The 15,385-nt window shown below is 41.0% G+C and overlaps 1 protein-coding gene across 16 annotated transcripts in view; it reads right to left on the bottom strand.

The window, feature by feature from the left end:
* Positions 1 to 15,385, bottom strand: part of MYT1L (myelin transcription factor 1 like) — a 729,735-nt gene that overhangs the window by 623,802 nt on the left and 90,548 nt on the right. For 2 of the 16 annotated variants that reach the window (XM_073568134.1, XM_073568133.1), the window contains exon 2: positions 10,384 to 10,436. The exons of the other annotated variants lie outside the window; for them this stretch is intronic. The gene's annotated coding sequence lies outside the window, so the exon portion shown is untranslated. The remainder of the gene's footprint in view (positions 1 to 10,383; positions 10,437 to 15,385) is intronic. 16 annotated transcript variants of the gene reach the window in all.

Here is a 15,385-nt window from a genome sequence, read left to right on the forward strand (position 1 = left end):
GCACAGCTGTGACCAAAGTGACTAGAGGATAAGTGAGATTTTGAATTTTTGCACACACTAGTGGACACTGGACACTTTTGGATTGTGTGAGGCCCACTGAATATCTGAGCGCTATGTCACAGGCTCGATGGCACAGCTGTGACCAAAGTGACTAGAGGATAAGGGAGATTTTGAATTTCCGCAGACACTTGTGGACACTGGACACTTTTGGATTGTGTGAGGCCCACTGAATATCTGAGCGCTATGTCACAGGCTCGATGGCACAACTGTGACCAAAGTGACTAGAGGATAAGTGAGATTTTGAATTTCTGCAGACACTTGTGGACACTGGACACTTTTGGATTGTGTGAGGCCCACTGAATATCTGAGCGCTATGTCACAGGCTCGATGGCACAGCTGTGACCAAAGTGACTAGAGGATAAGTGAGATTTTGAATTTCTGCTCACACTAGTGGACACTGGACACTTTTGGATTGTGTGAGGCCCACTGAATATCTGAGCGCTATGTCACAGGCTCGATGGCACAGCTGTGACCAAAGTGACTAGAGGATAAGGGAGATTTTGAATTTCTGCAGACACTTGTGGACACTGGACACTTTTGGATTGTGTGAGGCCCACTGAATATCACAGCGCTATGTCACAGGCAGAAATTGGCTAGTGTATCACAAACTACAAGGTGTATGTAGAATTGGGCAGAGTAGGAATCTCCCTAGAGTGCAGGTCTGTAAGAACGGAACATGTCCTCGACTTATTCTCACAGAGTGACACAGATAGCTTCACTTTGGCTGTGATAACAGCCGTTACACGGTACTGTGTGAGGAGCGTACACCGCTGTATGGTGTGAAAAAATGCACGCTCACTACCTCAGCAGGACAAAAAAAAAAAATTGGGATTGCTTTTAAAAAAGCAGTTTGCAGCTCAGTACCTCAGCAGGACAAAAAAAAAATTGGGATTGCTTTTAAAAAAGCAGTTTGCAGAGCAGTGGGTAAACAGCAATGCAGCTGTCAGGAAGCCTTAGAAGGCAGCCCAACAACCAACACCACTGATACACCACAATATAGCCTCCCCTTGCAGTGCACACACAGTGACTGGTGTGTTGTACAGGCACAATCGCTAGCAGCAGAAGCATTTTTTTTTTCTTCTTCCCTGCCTAACACTCTCCCTACAGAATCAGCAGCAACCTCTCCCTATGCTAAGATCGGCAGAATTAAGATGGCGGTCGGCGTGCACGCCCTTTTATACCCCCTGTGACGCCCACCAAAGCAAGCCAATCACTTGCATGCCCTTCTGAAAGATGGTGGTGACCCGTGCCTATGTCATCACGTTGCCCACAGTGTCCGTGGATCCTGATTGGCTGAAAAAGAGCGCAAAACAAACTTTTGAAACGCGACTTTGGCGCGTAAGTCGCCGACCTCGTGGCCGACCTCATCCTAGGGTCGGGTTTCGTTTCATGAAACCCGACTTTGCCATAAGTCGGCGACTTTTGAAATTTTTCGACCCGTTTCGCTCAACTCTAGTTGTGTGTACACAACCCAAACCCGGTGAGCGCAAATTATGCTCTTTTCCTCCAAATCTGTTTTCCTTCTAGTCTCTCTCTCTTGACTCGTACATAAGGGGCACAATGCTTAGCTTTGCTCCTCTGCTTCATTAAATAAAATCTGAGCACCAAGACACCCACCGATCAAAGCTTCCTACATGTCATTGTGACATGTCAAAAATTGCAAGAAATGATAGGTAAGCCTTAAGATCATGAAGCCTAAATCCTCTGGTCGGGTGGCCAAGGACTACCAACATGTCAACTAGACCAAGGTCCTGTAAATCCTTTTGTCCAACTCTAACATACAGCAATATTATAAGTTGGTCGCTGAGACTGTTTCTAATGCATAATTTTTATTGTCATACAAACTTTCATCATTTTTAGCATTTAGATATAAGACATCCAGGTCCACTGATGCCAGTACTTAAATTCACCGTCCTGTATGTATATGTCTGTGTAAGTACATGCAGAAAAGTCATATTCACTCCATACAGTATTTTCAACATGTTTGAATTCTGGGCGGCTTTGATAAAAACGTCACTGCCATGTTGAATCAAGTAGAGAAATTTGAAATGATAATGGTTATGTGTAGACTTAAAAAAAAGTGAAAGTTATCATCTTCGGAGTCAGCCTTAGGTTAGTTAGTAGCTGATGCAACAGCTTACCTTAACCTGCCCTCTCTGATAGAGATGGTGTGAATTTGCAGGACCTGGTCCAGTGGCCCCATCCGTAATCTGTGGCCGTTAGATGGGTGCCCAATGAACCATCTCCCACCTGAGTCTCCAACTCTTCAATTGGATTAGCTAGGTAGGCCATGTAATCAAAAGAGAAGCAGGGAATGCCATCAGGCAGGTGGAGGATCAATGAGCTCCTATATGGCAGCCACAGATTACAGCCTTTGCTGCTGGACCGGGTCCTGTGAATTGATTTGAACCATGTCTACAAGTTTCTGATTCCCCTCATGGATGTGTTCCCATGTGTAGTTTCATTATTCTTTGACCCAACCATGTCCTGGCGACTAGCTTGCATGGTATATACATATGACTATTTTACTTTAAGGCTATGTGCACACGCTAGCGTTTTTAAACGCTCAGGAAAAGGATCCCCTTCCCAGAAATCGCGCGTCTTTTTCCGCGCGTTTTTTGCGTGATTTTTGACGCGATTTTGACGCGTTTTTTGACACAATGATTTCTGGGATCATTGGGGATGGCTAAAAACGCTCAGCAATGCGGAAATTAATGAGCATGCTGCGTTTTTAGCCGCTAAGCGATTCCTGAGCGGTTAAAAACGCATGCATTGGCACAGAAAGCCAAAAACGCATGCTAATTAATTTGATGCATCTTTTAAGCGTTTCTGCAGCGTCTGAGCTGGCTCAAACGCTGCAGAAACGCTTAAAAAAAGGCATCGTGTGCACACAGCCTAATAAGAACTTTTCAGTTTTAGCCAACTCAATGTTTTTGTTGTTTCAACAAATTCAGTTATCCTCCACTGAATAGTAATATAATATATATTCAATCACATGGAAATGATAGCCTTTTTTAATTTATTTTGTGTCTTAGCCTGCATTTAGGGATGTTTCCTATGGTACACTGGGAGTTTTAAATTCCTGTAATGCAACCCAGTGGAGAAAGACGTTATTACAAGTTTAAAGCTAATAATATTAATGTGGCAAACAGAGATTTCATGAATATAAATATTACACAGCGCAACTGTCTAATGAAAATAGATGTTCAGTCTACCAGCTTCTGTAATTCAGCCAATTGATCTGGGCTTCCTGGCACCGTTAGAGTGGATTTCCTGACATTGTTATTATGAGAGGAAATTATGGTTTGGACCAACTCTATCTTCACATCTCTTCAGTGCATTGCTCAGATCACAACCTGAAGAACACAAACAAAGAACTCAGTGAAATCAAACTGGGATAAGCCACCTGTTAGGATTCCACCCCTCAGTGTGTCTGGGATGCAGTTACTGACAGCTCAGCCCTCCATATTGAGACTGGGAGGTGCTGGGCTGCCTTCAGGTGCTCCCTGTCCCAAGTGATTGCACAGATACTTAGCTGGGCTGTCAGTCCCAGATCTCTGCCAGACATAGATTCAGCTCTGTGTGGTTTGTTTCTCTGTGCCTAGTGCTTTGCTTGTGGATATTTTTTCTGCTTGACCTTGGACCTTGTTCTGACCATCCATTTTGCCTAGCTCCTTTGCTCTGATCCATTATCTTCCTGGTATTCTGACCTCAGACCATTACCTGACTACTCCCTTGTATCTTCCCTATGTTTATGAAGTACCCTCCTGGCCCTTGACCTCAGACTCCTTGACTACCCTGACTCACGGCTTGTTCGTATGAAGTGACTCAGAGTCATACCACCATTGTATCAGAGCTTGGTACCTCCATGTGCTACACGGTCTTAACCCCTTAATGTCTATGGACGTGCACAGTCCGTCATGGCAGGAGGTAACTTTCAGCACCATGACGGACTCTGCACGTCCTGTCTTTGAACTGTCACTGCGTGTAAACACGCAGTTTCCATTCAGTGCTGACAGCTGTTTATGACAGCTGAGAAGCACAACAAGGGGGGCAGGGACCCTTGCACTTGGTCCCTGCACCCACAGCGCGGTGATTGGTCGGTCAATCTGACAGACCAAACACAGCATTGATCAGCAGGAGAAGCTGAAATTTGAGCTTCTCCTTGCCTGATCAGTGTAGGAGCCCAGCGCTGCAGTGGCTGAGCATCCTGCACTGACAGCTAGGAGCGGAGCCCCCATTGCCCCTGGCTGTTAACCCCCTCACTGCTGCGATCAAACGTGATCGCAGCGTTCAGAGGGGGAGGCAGAGGGTAGGGGGCTCCCTCTGCCTCAGGTCGGCGTCCCTGCGATGTAATCGCGGGGCCTGACCTGTGACATGATGACCCAAGGTGTCATGACAACCTTCGGGTCATTTACCTACGGAGAGCTGGTGAGATCATGCTCACAGCATGGTGTCTGCAGCTTTCAGCATTGGTATAATGCATTACAATGCTGGAGCATTGTAATGTATTATACCTAAAGTGAAAGCGAAAGTGAAAGTCCCATAAAAGGACAAGGTAAAAAAAAAACATTTTTAAAAAAAAATATGTAAAAAAAATTATTAAAAAATAATATAATAATTCCCTAAAAAATCCCCTAAAAATTACACATTTTTATGTAAAAAAATAAAATAAACAAAAAAATACACATGTTTGGTATCGCCACGTCCGTAAAAATCCCAACCATAAAAGTGTCACCCTAGTTAACCCGTTCAGTGAATGCCGTAAAAAAAAACACAAAAAAGTAGCAAGTTATACTTTTTCCAAGCAGTATATCGAATATAAGTAAACATGGTACCGCTGAAAACGTCATCTTGTCCCGCAAAAAACGAGCCGTCATACAGCATCATCAGCAAAAAAATAAAAAGTTATAGCTCGCAGAAGAAAGTGATGCAAAAATATTTTTTCTATAAAAGTTTTTATTGTGTAAAAAACACCAAAACATAAAAAAAGATATAAATAGGTATCGCTGTGATCGTAGTGACCCGAAGAATAAAGCTGCCATACTAATTGTACCACATGCGGAACGGAGGGGGGAAAAAAAAGCATTCCTAAACTGCTGGTTTTTGTTCATTCAAAAAATGAACAGAAATATAAGAATAGAAAGCGATCAAAAAATGTTATGTGCCCGAAAATGGTACCAATAAAAACGTCAGCTCTTTCTGCAAATATCAAGCCCACGCATGACTTTGTCGGCCGAAATATGGAAAATTATAGCTCATTGAAGATAATTTTTGTGGAAAAAATATGATTTTTTAATTTTACGGCTCTATGTTATAACCTTCTGTGAAGCCCTTTGGGGTTCAAAGTGCTCAACACACATTTAGATAAGTTCCTTGGGGGTCTAGTTTTCAAATGGGGTCACTTGTGGGGGGTTTCCACTGTTTAGGTACAACAGGGGCTCTCCAAACGCGACATGGCGTCCGCTCTCGATTCCAGCCAATTTGACATTCAAAATCTCAAATGATGCTCCTTCCCTTCTGACCACTGCAGTGCGCCTAAAGATTGGTCTTCCTCCACACATGGGGTATCGGTGTACTCAGGAGAAATTGCACAACAAATATTGTGGTTCATTTTCTCCTGATACCCTTGACAAAATAAAAAAAATTGTGTCCAAATAAAAATTTTGGGGAAAAAAAGTTAAATGTTCATTTTTTCCTTCCACATTGCTTCAATTCTTTTGAAGTACCTAAACGGTTAATAAACTTCTTGAATGTGGTTTTGAACACATTGAGGGGTGCAGTTTTTAGAATGGTGTCACTTTTGGGTATTTTCTGTTATATTGACCCCCCAAACTCTCTTCAAATGTGAGGTGGTTCCTAAAAAAAATGGTTTTGTAAATTTTGCTGGAAAAATGAGAAATCGCTGGTCAACGTCTAACCCTTATAACTTCCTAAGAAAAAAAAATTTTGGTTCCAAAATTGTGCTGATGTAAAGTAGACATGTGGAAAATGTTATTTATTAACTATTTTTTGTGACATACCACTCTGATTTAAGGGCATAAGAATTAAAAGTTCGAAAATTGCAAAATTTAAAATTTTTTTGCCGTATTTCCATTTTTTTCATAAATAAACGCAAGTCATATTGACGAAATTTTACCACTATCATGAAGTACAATATATCACGAAAAAACATTCTCAGAATCATTGGGATACATTGAAGCGTTCCAGAGTTATAACCATATAAAGTGACAGTGGTCCGATTTCAAAATTAAGGCCTGGTCTTTAACCTACAAAATGGCTTGGTCGTTAAGGGGTTAAATACATACAGATTTGGTGTAGATAAAGTTAAAGTGTGCATGGGAAAAATTTAATGTGAACATAAACTAAAACAATTCATTTGTGATGATATCTGTGAAAGTTGAAAAATATTCATACGTCCATCCATTCATCCATACTTTGCCGATGCCACCGCAATAGGCCCCGCAGTGCAGCAATGGCATCAACAGCTATGGCACTTTTGTTTTGTTGTGCCATCCTTACTATGTATAAGAACATAGCCATAAGTATACACCCACGACATGGTTAGATATAAGGTGGCAGGCCAAATTTTAGCTATTACCCTGTGATAAGGAGGGATGGGGGTTACAGCTAAGTTCCTTTATTTTCTAATTGCCCACACTGAAAATTGGCTCTTCACCACCCAACATATAAGGAGAGGTGAGGTTTACTCCCTGGGTAACAATTACACGCAGCAATGTAATTTTCCTTACCTAATTAGGGATTGATTCCATGTATCAGTTTTTTTTCTAACTGCGGATAATTTCTATATTAAATGAAGTTTATTATTAAGAAATATTATTAGCTGCTTGCTACTAATTGAGCAATATAATTACATTAGTACAGTTTTACCCCGAAAATTGCAATCCATGGAAAAATGTTGCCTGGCTGTCAATAAATTCCGCAATTCTTCTCATTGCAAAATGATATTTAGGCATGGTGGTCAGTCCCACTAAAAGCATGTAAAGTCATTTGAACCTGCATTAAAGGTATAAACCTGACTAAGCAAGAGCATGCAGGTCATAAAAAGTTGAATAAAATGATACCTTGATATCTGTGATCTGATGTCTTATTTCCGAGGAATCCTCGTTTTTCTAAATACGTAAATGAGCTGTTAAGATCTATGGGCCACACATATATCTCACTGAAAAACTGTCTCCAGGGCTTATTTTAAATGAAAGGGAGAGTTACCAATGTGAAACATGTGTAACTAAAATAATAATCTGCTAAAAGCGCTGGCCGCAGAAACGTTTGCCTTAGGCTTCTTTCACACATCCGGCTTTGTGTCGTGCGGCGAAAAGCCGTAGGGGCGGATCCGGGATGTGCCGGAGACACCAGATTCCTCTGTGGCCGGATACGGTGGCGCCCACATTTAAAAGAGCAGCGCGAGACTCGGAGTCTCCGCGCATGCGCTCTGAGAAAAACCGGTCCGGCGCTGTCAAAAAACATTGCAGCGAACGTTTTTTGCAGACGCCGGATGGCTACTTTTTGCCATATCCGGCAAAAACCGGATGCGACGCATACCCATCCGGCACGGTGCAGCGACAATACAACTCTATGGGACAAAGCCAGATCCGGTTGTTCCAAATTTCGCCGCATCGTGCCGGATTCAAAAAGCCGGATGTGTGAAAGAAGCCTTAAAGGGTTATTCCTGCTCTTTATTAAATGGCTATTCCTAGCTATCCATTGGATCATAAACAACTCAAGGAAAAAGAAGTAGCAAAAATGGCACTAAATTGTAAAATACAATAATAAACTTTGTTGGATTGACAAACAAAATCAAATTAGACATACTGCAATACAAAATAAGGGAAAAGGAGGAGACATTGCAGTAAACTAAGGAAAGACTGTGGGTTCAACATTAGACTTGGGCAAGCAGAAAGAGTAAGTATTCACATTGAAGTGTTAACAAAACTGCACAGATACTATCACTAGCAGTGATGAGCGAGTTTACTGCTGCTCGGGTTTTCCAGGTGATCCCTGAGTATTATGGCAGACATGGAGATTTAGTGTTTGTCGACGCAGCTGCATGATTTACAGCTGCTAGACAGCCTGAATACATGTGTGGAATTCTTAACAAACAGGCTTTCCTCACATGTATTCAGGCTGGCTAGCAGCTGTAAATCATGCAGCTGCGTCGACAAACACTAAATCTCCGAGCACGCCGAAATACTAGGAGGACATCTGTGCATGCTTGGGAAAACCCGAGCAATGAGTATACTCGCTCATCACTAATTTCTCTAGGTGAAAAGTCTGATAAAATTCTATGGTATACCTATGCATTATTGAAGCATGTAGTGGTCAAATAAAATAACTGCTTACCCATCATAAGTCCAGACCTTAAGCAGCCTTCCTGTAACACCTATCCAGTGGATCAATGATAACTTTTTGATGAAAATTTAGAGGAGTGCCAGAAAAGTGGCACTCACTCATTTTACTGAAATTGCCAGTGGTGAGTGCCGCTTCTCTCGCACTCATCTGAATTTTTATGATATTTATAAGTATCAAGGTGAACACTGCAAAACATGATTATTAAAATCTGGATATTTTTTTTTGTTCCTATTTTTTCCTTGGAATTGGGAGTGGTTGTAGAGCCAGCATTTTTTCTTTATTCCTTGTGATAACTTTTTGATCAGTAGGACAACCAATACTGAGGACAAAGCCACAACCAAAACCCAAGACTTAAGCTCTGAAATGCCCTACCAGAATAGAGTACTTGCAACAAAGGCATCTGTTTTCTATAAGATGACTTGCTACACCTGAACCCAGCCCTCGATATCTTACATTAACCCCGTAAAGGTCCACCCCAGTGGATAGGTGATAGCTTTCAATGTTTAAGGCAAACACTCCTCTTCTATGTTCGGCACAATAGTACCTTTTTTCCTACTTCACATGAACCATTGCATATTTACCCACTTCTTTTCCCATTTTCTACCATAGGCTTGCATGGAATACCCGGATTGTCTCTGTGTCTCTTTTGCTGCTTCAATTTATTTATTAGGAAGAACACACTAATTTACAGTGGATGCAAGTAATATGTCTATTCTAGTCCTCGTGTAGGCTGCAATTTCTTTTATTAAGCCCAAAATAGCACTGCACATATGTTACATGTGGCACATAGAGTACAATTATTTAAGTGCCTCATTAATTCTATTAAAAGGTAGAACATTCCCAGGATTTATCACCGTTAAAGCAGCCGCGCAGGCTTGTTTCCTACAATATATGTGTTCAGCTCTTATTATTTATTACATTAATTGTGCTTGTAGCTTTTATGCTGCTTATACCAATATAAAATGAGATAGAAACAGTGGCTCTTAATTATTACTCTCGTCTTCTTTGATGGGAACATGGAAATTAATTTCTGCAGCAAAGGAGCTACTACACTGTTATTGCATCGTGATGACTTGAAAACTCTGGCATTTACGATAATGCAGTAGTTTATCCATATGAAGAAACACAAATATCAATATTTCATATTAAAGAGATTGTCCACTACTTTTACATTGATGACCTATCTTTAGGATAGGTCATCAATGTTTGATTGGCCAGGGTTCAACACCCGGCACTCCCTCCAATCAGCTGTCATCGGTGTCGGCAGCCACCTGCCGGAAGAACTCACTTGCCAAGCTGCTCCATCTACTTGTAGTGGCCACCGTAGGGTACTGCCCATCTGTCTCCTATTGCAATCAATAGGAGGCAGATGTGCAGTACTCTGCGGTGGCCACTACAAGTAGACGGAGCAGTTTGGTAAGTGAGTACAGCCGTCAGGCGGCCGCCACCGCCGACACTAATAACAGCTGATGACCTCACCCGATTTAATATTGATGACCTATCCTAAGGATCGGTCATCATTGTAAAAGTAGTTGACAACCTCTTAGCTAAATTGAGTTGCCTATAAAATCACAAACTTAGACAAGTGTTCCGACCATGGGTATTTAAAGAGAATCTAAAGGATACATGGCTGATGATTGAACTCCCACTAGAGTTGGTGTGAATCTATTTACACAACTCTGTCCATCAGCCATGACTGTAATCTGTGACCACTGGATGGGAGCTCTGAGAACTACCTATTACCTGATGCCATCCACAGCTTTTCTGCTGATTAGTTGGCCTGGCACAACATCATCTTTTTGGTATAATTCACATGTGACGTCATGCCAGGCCAACTAAATAAAAGAAGAGTCATGGATGGCGTCTGGTAAGAAGCAGTTCTTATTGCTCCCGTCCAGTGGCCACAGATAACTGTCCCAGCTGTTGGTCGATGTCGTGTTAATCAATGCTCACCAACTCTAGGTCACACCTCTGGTCAACGGAAGTTCTTATTTCTTCAAGTAAAACTAAGAAAGCAAAGAAAGAGGGAAAAAATTTGAGTGATACTGTCCATAAATGCCAGTGATCAGAATACCCATTTAATTCATGGAGCAATCACCAATAATTAGTGATGATGAAATCAACCAACAAACAAATTAGACAGTATGCTGGAATTTAGCCAGAAAATTTATTTTGCATCAAATGTACTCAATGCCAAACCAATATACTTTAATAAATTCTCTCTAGGACTCAGAGTATAATAATCATATTTAAAAAAAAAAAAAAAATGATACCCACCCAACTCTTACCTGTCCTGTCATACAGCTCTGTTTTGGGCTGGTCTTTTTCTTTAATCCAATCACCAGTGTGGTCTTCACTGGGAAATCTTTAGTGTCTTCTGGTACCAGGCACCTGTGGTACTTAGTGCGACCTTATGATGCTATCTCCAACTCAATACAGGAGACAACAAAGATGCTGGTTGTCAGAAAACGATAAAGATGGCCCAGTGAAGACGAAACTGGTGACCAGAAAATAGACAATAACTAAGCAACGGGTGATTATTAATTTTTCATTTTTTTTAACCCTCTTCACCGTTGAAGTAATTTTGCCGGATCCACATAAATCAAATATAAAAAATTGAATTCTTCCAAATTTAAATTGTTCTAAAAATTCAAGGCAAAATTGTTTATAAAACTCAAAGCGATTTGCTCCTCTCTTCTTGTTTAAGCAGAAAATCTTGGTGTAAAATGTATGAGAATAAGTAGTCTTGAATGAATCAACATTTTTCAAGAAAAAGGGAATTTTAAGATAGAATAATATAGCATGCTTTAATTTTAAAATTTGACTGTTAAATTTTGTAAATTTTATATTTAAAACTTGTCTGTATAGCTGCATTGTTTAATGCACTATTTTGATTAAAAAAGCAGAAAAGTCATCCCACCACAACAAGGTGTACCCATTGTGATGGTCCTAACCTGTCTAGCATTAAAACCTTGCCATGTCAAATGTCATCAATGTGAATAAGGGCAGAGAAGAACAGAGCCCTGATTGAGACACTCCTCCATTGGAAGCAATACAGAGAAAACATATTATTGTTTGGATCAATAAAAGTAAGGCACTGTTCACACCTGTTTCATGGTAGTCACTTACTCTTCTGCCAACTGATGAACTCACTGACTTATAATAGGATCTGCTAGGTTTCATCAAAACGACCGTAACTTTAAGACCCCCGTATACATTCACTTCTATGTACTATATGACTCTTATCTCACGAAGAACAAAACGATCGTCCCTAGAAAGTCTGGTGTGGCAGATCCTTCTCTCCCCTGACGTTATACACATTAGACTGTTGACCTTTCCTGCTGATATGTGTGTGGTGACCCTCCTTATTTTAATCCATTTAGAGAAAAGCAGCATAAAACTATGTGGCGGTCAATGTTGTTCACTGGTTTACTGGTTGAATGATGCTCAGTGTTGTACAATTTTTATCAGTCACTGAGGATGTGCTAGACACGACTATCAATTATGTCATTTATCGAGTCCAGAATGGTACGAGTGGCAGTGCTAACAAAGAAGGATGGAAAGAATTAACAACCAGTATTGTTCTAAAATTTCCTAGCCAATTCCGATTGTGCTGCCGTAAATCAGGATTCAGACTACATTTGTACAATGACCTACAACAGTTTTTGGTAACTAGTGACCATTTGATGAAACATGACTATAAAGGGAGTTTATAATCTATACCACTCTTGGGGGTTCAGCTGACAGTCACGGGACCAGCTTCTGAATCCCCTAATGGTCAACTGGTATTGTAGTGGAAAGTTTACATATTTGTATTACTTGTCCTCTTACATGTCGGACTTTGAGATAAATGACCAACTAAGAAATATGTGACAGACCAGTGTTCATCAAAGGGAGGACAGCTCTAAGATGGTGACTCTACCTTCTAATTCTGAGTGGTCTTGAGTGATGCTTCTTTCCATGATAGTCATAAGCACTGCACTCCTTGGTTAGGAGACTGGCCATCTCCAGAAAAAATAAAGCAGAGGCCAGTAACTTGGCTGATGAGCAGTAAATAATAAAAGTAAAAATTCCTCCGTTCTACAAATATTTTTGTACATCTGTTCTGGTATAAGAACATAAATATGACCATAGATGTGAACAGAACCTAAAGTGTAGAAATTGCTGAATCCAGCAGAAATGTAATTTTTGATTGCCCTACTCCTTATTAGGTGAAATGAATAGCAAACGCCTTTGTGCATAAGTGATTTCTACTTTGTGCATTGCATTAAAAAGAAAGAAGAAAGTAGTTGATATAAATAAGTCTTTGTCGGTAATCATGTTTGTATTTTCCTCCATATTGCTTCCACACCATAATTATTCTTCTCGAGGATTTACAGCAATCATACTTTCCCCATCAATCTGGAAACCATAAAAGTCTACAAGAAAGGGCATTTCAGGACCCTCAAGTACAAGAGAGGTTAATGAAATACATCACCAAGGCATATGCGGACCATGAAAAGCCCTTTTGTATTGATCTTCTCCTACTCAGATAATTGCATAGGCACCGGTCCAAAACAGTGCAGTTAGAAACCTTGGTCGGGATTGTCAAACCATAAAGCAATTTGCTAGTCACTTTTTGCATTTGTAAGGAAAACCCATTAGCTTATCATACACACTGCAAGTTCATTTGTCCAACCAGAGACAATAGTCTGATAGAAAGTGTCACTTGCATCAAGACGTGGCTATTAAAGGCTAACAATCTTGTAATTGTTGTGTATACAAATTTCTGAAAGCCTAGAGATATGAAAACTATATACATGCTATACATTATATGATATAATTTCCATGTGGGTTGTTTTAGACATAATGGGATTCAGCCATGACTAGGAATTATGATCTGACTGAAGAACATATCTCATAAAGTCAATGATTCAGCCAAGTTCTTGACTTCCTACTACTAATAAAACACATTCCATATATATACCTCTAGGTCTTTGCTCTTAGGCAGGCACATTCCTATCTGAAATTGGACTAATATGACTAATAGAAACATACAGTAGTTAGTCAGAAATACCCAACAAGACTTTGGCTCCTCGTCATCACTATGGTTCCACTTTCCACCATATAGCTACACAGAACATTTTGGAAATGGAATCATAAACATTCTTGAGAAAATTGCTATCATTTAGATCACAGTGATTATTTGTTAACCGGCCATACACATTAGATGACTGTGGTCCAAACGATGTTTCGGCCAATCGTTCATTCGACACTATCTCAGCCGGCTCTCCCATACACAGAAGTGCTCACTCAGCTGAGTGCTCCTGTGTTCTCTGTGAGAAAGCCACCGACTGACACTTTAACCGGCAGCTTATCTCAAGAAGAACAGTGTGATCATCAGTGTGAATTCAGACATGCGCGATCGACATCTGACCCAAACATGAGTTGGCCACAGACCCCATAAACATCAGACCAATGGTCCTCTGATGTCATAGCAATCCATTGCCGCACCTCAGTCACAAGGAGGCTGATGGATGCTTGGTACAGCATACCCCCTGGGACTTTGTGCAGCAAATTCTGCTGTCAGTAATTGCTATTAACAGATTGACAGCACCGGGTGGTGCTCCACCAGCGGCTGTTAGAGGAAGGTGATGGCGGAATACATTCCCAGAATGAACATTTGATGAGTTTTTGACGTTGCCGGATTTTCTGTAGCATTATTACACCTACACCTAAATGAGGTTATTTGCGTTCTTTTCAGTGCATTTTTAGGTGGTATATCATGATATAAATAAAGCTGCTTTGCTTTTAACACTTCCTGTTATTTGGCTTTGAAAAAACTTCATAGATATAGTAACATAGTAACATAGTTATTAAGGTTGAAGGAAGACTTTAAGTCCATCTAGTTCAACCCATATCCTGTCCTAACCTGTCCTAACATGTTGATCCAGAGGAAGGCAAAAAAAAACCATGTGGAAACAGTAAGCTTCACATTGGGGAAAAAAATTCCTTCCCGACTCCACATACGGCAACAGACTAGCTCCCTGGATCAACGCAATATTAAGGAAACTAGTGTATATACCCTGTAATATTATACTTTTCAAGAAAGGCATCCAGTCCCTTCTTAAATTTTAGTAGGGAATCACTCATTACAACATCATATGGCAGAGAGTTCCATAGTCTCACTGCTCTTACAGTAAGGCTGTGGGCCCACGTAGCGTTTTAAAATGCTCACTAAAAACCGGACTCCTTCCCAGAAATCGCGCGTTTTTTTTCCGCGTGATTTCACCGCGATTTTACCGCGATTATGATCGCGATTTTGCCGCGATATTCAAGCACTTTCCAAGCGATTTGAAGCATCGCTTGGAAAGTGATTGACAGGTTGTTCACACTCATCAAACATAGTGTTTGACAAGTGTGACCAGGTTTTTACTATTGAGGCCGCCTATGCGGCATCAATAGTAAAAGATAGGATGTTAAAATGCTAAAAAAAATAAAAAAATCGGGGTATATTTACCTTCCGACATCCCGCGCTGCATTACAGGCCTCAGTGTTCCCAGTAATGCCTTGCGAGACCTGTAATGATGTAGTCTCGCGTTGCTATAGCGATCTCGCGAGACCGCTAGAGTCACGCGAGACTACGTCATTACAGGGCCTTGCCGCAAGGCATTACTGGGAACGCTTAGGCCGGGAATGCAGCGCAGGACGCCAGAAGGTAAATATACCCCGATTTTTTATTTTTTATTCTTTTTTTTACAGGAGTATGGTACCCAGGGCCTGGAGGACAGTCTCCTCTCCTCCACACTTTGGGTACCAACCGCACATGAGACACTTAACTTCCCACATGGTGGGCATAGCCACATGCGGGAAGTAAGCGATTCTCATGCATTCCTATGGGTGCGGAATCGCGGCAATTCTTTGCGATTCCGCACAAAAGAATGATCATGCTGCAATTTTTTCCGCGATGCGATTC

The sequence above is a fragment of the Dendrobates tinctorius genome, unplaced genomic scaffold (assembly GCF_039654945.1).
Source record: "Dendrobates tinctorius isolate UK_male_01 unplaced genomic scaffold, ASM3965494v1 ptg000021l, whole genome shotgun sequence".
In the NCBI taxonomy this organism is placed as follows: Eukaryota; Metazoa; Chordata; class Amphibia; order Anura; family Dendrobatidae; genus Dendrobates; species Dendrobates tinctorius.